The 6493-nt window shown below is 36.0% G+C and overlaps 1 long non-coding RNA gene across 1 annotated transcript; it reads left to right on the top strand.

The window, feature by feature from the left end:
* The first annotated feature begins 256 nt into the window (after window positions 1-256).
* On the top strand, window positions 257-6253 carry LOC131406366 (uncharacterized). The gene is made up of 3 exons (XR_009220122.1): window positions 257-382; window positions 2980-3131; window positions 5787-6253. It is a non-coding gene; the product is annotated as an uncharacterized LOC131406366 (long non-coding RNA).
* Window positions 6254-6493: the final 240 nt, after the last annotated feature.

Raw genomic sequence — 6493 nt, 5'->3', positions numbered from 1 at the left:
CCTATTCTGCTATTCATTTACAAGGGCTGTCAAATGCTCCAAATAGCATCCCTAACTGCCAATGAACCTTTGAGAACCATTCAGACTTCTGGCATATATGGCCCTAGTGGCAGAGCAGTTTGCGCAGCAGACTGAACCTGTTGAAAAGCCTTCTCTTGTTCTAGGCCCCACTCAAAATTAACGGCTTTTTGGGTTGCTTAATAAATGGGCGAGTTTAACACACTCAGATGAGGAATATATTACTTCCTAAATCCAAAGAGAACCACCAGGCAATGTGCCTCTTTCTTGGTTGTAGGAGGAGCCAGATGCAACAAGTTACCATTCACCTTAAATGGGATATTTGGACATGCCTTATACCACTGGACTCTTATATTTTACTGAGGTAAAAGGCCCTGAATTTTGTCATATTTATTACCAACCATCTGCCACGTGATCCCATCCCACAGTACAGGATCCTTTATTTTCTCAATTAATGACACACTTTAACAGTAGACACCCTAGTAGCCTTGGGTTCATCATGCATTGATCTTCACCAATTGCAGTGTTATTTTCAGCAATTTCACCTCTGACAGATGATAAGTCTGTCCCTCAGGGCATACGTAGAAGCTGTTAGGTCATTTACACAACTTGAGCTGAGAATTTGAATCTGTAAACTCATCTTTTCCTTCCACCACTTTGTCCAGCAACATAAGGAGGAATCAACCAACATCATTACATTCCATAGTATTTCAAAAATGTTTAAAAGTATCATACATATTAGTTCCTTCCTTCATATAGGTAGTTGATTAGGAAAATCTCTAAAAACAGTTCTCAACATGAACTGTGAGTGCTTTGTTTTCTACTGGAAATAGAGTCATAAGCATTCTTTAATCTAATAATATTACAGAACCAATTCCAGGAACCCCAGAAGGAATAGAGAAAACATCCTTAAAACTCTGTTCCCAGGCCAGCCCAGTGGCCTAGTGGTTAAGTTTGCCTGTTCTGCTTTGGCAGCCCGGGGCTCACCAGTTCAGATCCTGGGCACAGACCTACCCACCACTCATCAAGCCATGCTGAGGCGGCATCCAACATAGAAGAAGCAGAAGGACCTACAACTAGGATATACAACTATGCATTGGGACTTTGGGGAGAAAAAAGAAAAAGAGGAAGATTGGCAACAGTTGTTAGCTCAGGGCCAATCTTCCTCAAAAAAAAATTGTGTTCAACTAGAACAACTCTTGGTACCAAAATCTATGGAAGTCAGGGTACTTCAGAAATGCAAAACCAACAAGAGATTAGATAGATAGATAGATAGATAGATAGATAGATAGATAGATAGATAGATAGATAGATAGATAAAGAGGAGATTTTTCATAGGCATTGGCTCAGGGATTTATGGAGACTGAAAAGTCCCACAAACTGCCATCTGCAAGCTATAGAACCAGGAAAGCTGGTGGAATAATTCAGTTGAAGCAGAGAAGGGTGGTAACTAGATAGCCCATGGTGTAACTCCAAGTCCCAACTAAAGTCCTGAGAACCAGGGGCCCATGGTATAAAGTTTAGAATCCAAAGACCCAAGAACCAGAAGTTCTGATGACCAAGGGCAAGAACAGATGGACTTCCCAGCTTAAGAAGACGAGAGGAACTATAACCTTTCTTCCCTTTTTTGTTCTATTCAGGCCTTCAATAGATTTGATGATGTCTGCCACATTAGTGAGGGCAGATCTCTTTGTTCACTCTACTAAAACAAATGTTAATCCCTTCCAGAAACACCGTCACAGACACATTCCAAAATAATGTTTTACTAGCTCACCAGGCTTCCCTTAGCCAAGTCAAGTTGACACATAAAATTAACCATCACAAGTCCATCCATGCCTACTTGACACCTATAGGCATTGCCTTAATCCACAGGTCATCTCCAAATAAAGATAATTACTAGGTCAGAATCTACCTAATATGATACATCTATCCTGTGCACAACCAAACACACACACACACCTTCCCTCGATCAGGAGGTAAAGTCCATGAATGATGTTTACTCTTCTCCTATATATCCTATAACAAATAGTATGGTATAAAATTAACAATACTTAAATATATGACATAAAGTCAATACATCTCATGTTGCAAATAAAGGAATAAAGAGGATAAAAAAGCAAAAATATTTGCTTAATATACATATGTATAATACAAACACATTCATAGCAAAATAAATCATGACAATTACAGTCCTTGTTTTTATAACTGGTTATGAGTTCAAAGCTTGATTTATAACTACCTTCTGCTATTACCCATTCTGTGTTTCCTTTGCATCAGCAAGCACCTCAGATAGTCGTGATTCTTTACTGATGGGGTGATTCAAACCTTCAATCGTGATGGGTCTAGGTCCTCTACTGGTCCTGCTTGGATTGGGATGTTGTAGTTTTCCATTGATCTTAATCACAGGGCACTGTAATACTAAGAGACACCTAAGGAATCTCCTATATTACAGACATACACTTCTTTACCTCCACTGTGGGATAGTTACCCAATTTCCCTTTGGAATTCACAAAAATTATTTGCTTGACCAAACTTTAGTCAGGCTACCGCACCTTCCTTTGGCCCATATGTGCACTTCCTTGTAAAATCCTTAGCATAAATCCTGCTAAGTCAGTTTAGCAAAGGTGTCTCATCCTCCATGTCTGATCACCGTTGATATATAATCAGGTGTTTCATCTTCATAGTCCACCAAGTGACCTCTGATCAGTATGGCCTGTCTTCAGCAAGAATCCTATTAGATTGGTTTAGCCGTTATCCCCCTTACTCTTGATTTTATCTTAGTAATTTTCCATTCACTGAACCCCACCAGACCCTTTGGCTTTAAATTTCCACTTGTCCATACTGTATTCTGAATTGAGCCTGGTTCTATATTAAGGCTTGTTTTCCCATATTGCAATAGTCCTGAATAAAATCTTTTTTTAACCAATTTTACCACTGCCCACTAAAGTTTTTCTGTGACAGTTACAGTGCTGCTGTTTGCATGAGTTAAGATTCATCACTGGCACCCTGGACGCCTCACCCAGGACCCTAAAATGCACCTTGCTGCTGACAGATTGGTTGGTGATCCACTGGACTCCCAAACTATTGCTCCAGATAAATATCCTTTGATGCTGGTAAGAACAGATTTTTTGATTCTTAAGATTTTAAGTATAATCTAGAATCTGAGTTAGAGTCCCAGACAAACAGAGGCAAGTTTAGAGTCCCAAGTTTCTCTGTTCATGAATATAATGTTACCATTAATTAAGAACACGGAATCTTCTCAGTGGACTGCAAAATCCCCTTCTTGACTATATACTCTGGCAACTCTGTTTGCTTCCTTCCTTGTTGTCATGATTTTACTAAGGATAATTTGGAACTTCAATGGCCTCTTTGGGAAATTTTCATCTTCCCAAAAGGGCTTCTCTAAAACCTCTCCCTTCCCATCACAGTGGCTCTTTCTTCCTCCTTTAATTGATTTAAATCTTCCTTCCAGTTCCCTTGAATCCTTTGGTGTGTCCCTTTCAAACCCCTACCTCCTCCATTCTTCTGTCCATCTTGCCAAACATTTTTCTTCCCACTTTAGCCCCTCAGCTCTCTACAGTTATTTAAAATTTAAGCCCTCTACTCTCCATCAAGGCTCTGAAGGGACAAGGGACCACCAAGACAAATGAACCAAGGCTAATAAGTGTACAAATGGCTATTTGGAAACAGAACTGGATGTTTTGTCCACCCAGATGGGTTTTGCAGACATCTAGACAGTTGCTAGAAGTTTCCACAGTCACTGGCTTAAAATGGAGTCCCCAGCCTCCACCAGATTACATATCAGGGAAAAAGAAAATCTAAAAGTCTCCTCCAGAAATATTGGTAAACAGGGAACCCGAAATTGTCCCATTTGCCGGAATCACATTTAGATAAAAATATAAAGTAGAGATAAGCAGTGAGACTTTATAACTACGTTTTACTAACTCATGGCTAAAATTTTAGAATGAAAGCTATATGATCTTGTTTGCATGTGTCTGTATGTTTATGCATGTATGTATTACCAAATTATTTCATAAAATCACTTTATGGAGTTTGATTCAAATTGGCCTAGAGATATGTGAGCACTTCTATAAATTAAGCATTTCTAAAACTCAGAAATATAGAAACGAATCCAATTTTTTTTAAAGTTCACTTAATCAAGGACAATCTTGGGTAAATAAAGCTAGTTTTTTAAAATTATTGGTAAAATAAAAACAAACGTATCTTCTGAGTTGCCAGCATTAAATATAATGCAAATATACATTTTTTTCTACCTATTTTTACCTGTCAAGCAACCTTAAGTTCTCTCTCTTAGAAGGTAACAATTATAAAACTATAAAAACAACCTTAAATAAAGTGTACAATAAAAATGAATTGCTAGATGCATGTCAAGCATGGTATTTTAAAAAGAAAGAAAGAAAAACAAAGAGGGAGGAACCATATGTTTAACTTTTTAAGTTCTGTAGTTTCTGTGATTTTTTTTTTTTTTTGGCTATTTGCCATACTTGTCCACAAGAAAAATAACTTAGGATGATGGTTAGATTTGTTTGTTTAACTCAAGTATTTTCATGATCAAGTTAACCATAATTTTAAGAACAAGTGACTTCAGTATATGTGAGATAAAAGTTTATAAATGAACTTTTAAACAATCAATATGTTTTATAATGTATCTACTAAAAATAGTTCCACAAACATTTTGGTAAGTTGAAACTTTGAATCTATACTAAGTTAAGGTAGATAATAGATATTTGTTGAATACCTAGATCATTCCCAAATGAGTTAAATATTGAAACATTAATCACTGAACAATAGTTTTTCCTATTTTGAGTATCTTTTTTTTAAAACAGTACAGAAAAGATAAGTATATCTGGCCTGTTAATAAACATGAGAAATTGTACTATCAAAAAGCATATACATCTAAAAGATATGAAATTATGTGCTCATAACTTTGCTACAGAATGATAGTATGTGACAGTTAAAAATTGTTTACATCCTAGTTTTCTCATAAAAGTTCTAGTTCCTAATAAAAGTACTAGTTCCTAGTAAAAGAAAGATGACTAATGGTTAAAAATTCTAATCAATATATGTAAATGACACTACTATGACTAATAAGGTTAAAGAAAAAAACTTGTGTATGCAGAGAATAAAAGATGCATTTTTGGTAAAGAAAGAGATGAAGGATGTGTTATTGTTAGGGGCAATAAGAGAGTAATTTTGACCTAAATTGGAATGACTAATTGTTCCAGATTGCGAAAGATTAAGAGTAAGACCAAAATTAAATGGACATAAAAAAATTGTAGAATGTTTCTGGAAAAATAATTTTGGAAAATGAATCTAGTCTTGTGTAGTCAAAGTTGGCTAAGATTTGATGGATTTATTTAGAGGGTTTTAAAAATTAGCCCAAGAATTAATACTATAATGATGCAAAATTGGAATTTGGTTCTGTCTCTCTGCTAACACAAAACAGTTTACAGAGGTTACTGGATGGCTCTTAACAGAAATTGTAAAAAAGTTTTTTCTTTACCTTTTAAAGAATCAGCCTGGGAAACCAAGGTTTCATGTCTTAAAATAATTTCCTCTGCTTCACGTTGTCTTTATCAGGTCTTTGATCACTTAAGAAAACCAAGTATACCTTTGTGAACAAATATGCAACAATTACCTTTTCTCCCTACCTAATCTTCCATAATTTGAACATTCTTAGTATTCTTATTTTTATGGAAATATATTTATTTGCGTAACTTCAATAGAATCTTTTCTCCTTATAACAGGACATAATTGGAAACATTGGCTATATTATCAAGGCTTTGCCTGGAATGTCATATTTGAGAATGATGTGCATTGAATCAAATACGATCAGACAGCTTTAAGAACGTGATTGACTTAAGGGATAAATGCTTATAAAGCCCCCCTTTGGAGAAAATCGCCTCAACCTGGCTAATAGTGTTCCCTGTCTTAGAGGTGAGCAAGGATGGCAAGTTCATGGCAGGACCTGGAACCACAGGCTATTTTGGAGAACTTGAGAAAGAGGAATTTGCTCAAATATATGGGTATTGCCAGCAAAATGTGATGACAAGAACTAGGCTTGACTTCTTAGCCTAAAGAGGTCTTTTAATTTCTACTCTGCGATTCCTTAAGAAAAGTTCCAGCATACAAGCTCAAAACACCTCTGTGGCCAATCATTATTCTTGCTGACTTAGGTAAAAAATAAAGCAAAGTTGAATAAGACTAGAGTTATTTTGCAAACAAATTCATGTGACTTTGATTGTCTCTGGTAGAAAAGATGATTACTATAGAGAAAATTATGTTTCAGTAAAAAACTCTAATGTACTCTTTCAGATTCAGGCTTACACATTTTGCCAGTCTTTGATAAATCCTAAATTCGTCTAGTATTATCTAATATATGGCTACAACTCTCCAACTTAATATTTCCAGTTTTTCTCCATTCTTACTTGGAACCAATGAAAACGATAACTGC

This window comes from Diceros bicornis, chromosome 5, assembly GCF_020826845.1.
Source record: "Diceros bicornis minor isolate mBicDic1 chromosome 5, mDicBic1.mat.cur, whole genome shotgun sequence".
Lineage (NCBI taxonomy): Eukaryota > Metazoa > Chordata > Mammalia > Perissodactyla > Rhinocerotidae > Diceros > Diceros bicornis.
This window is presented reverse-complemented; position numbering and strand designations above follow the sequence as displayed.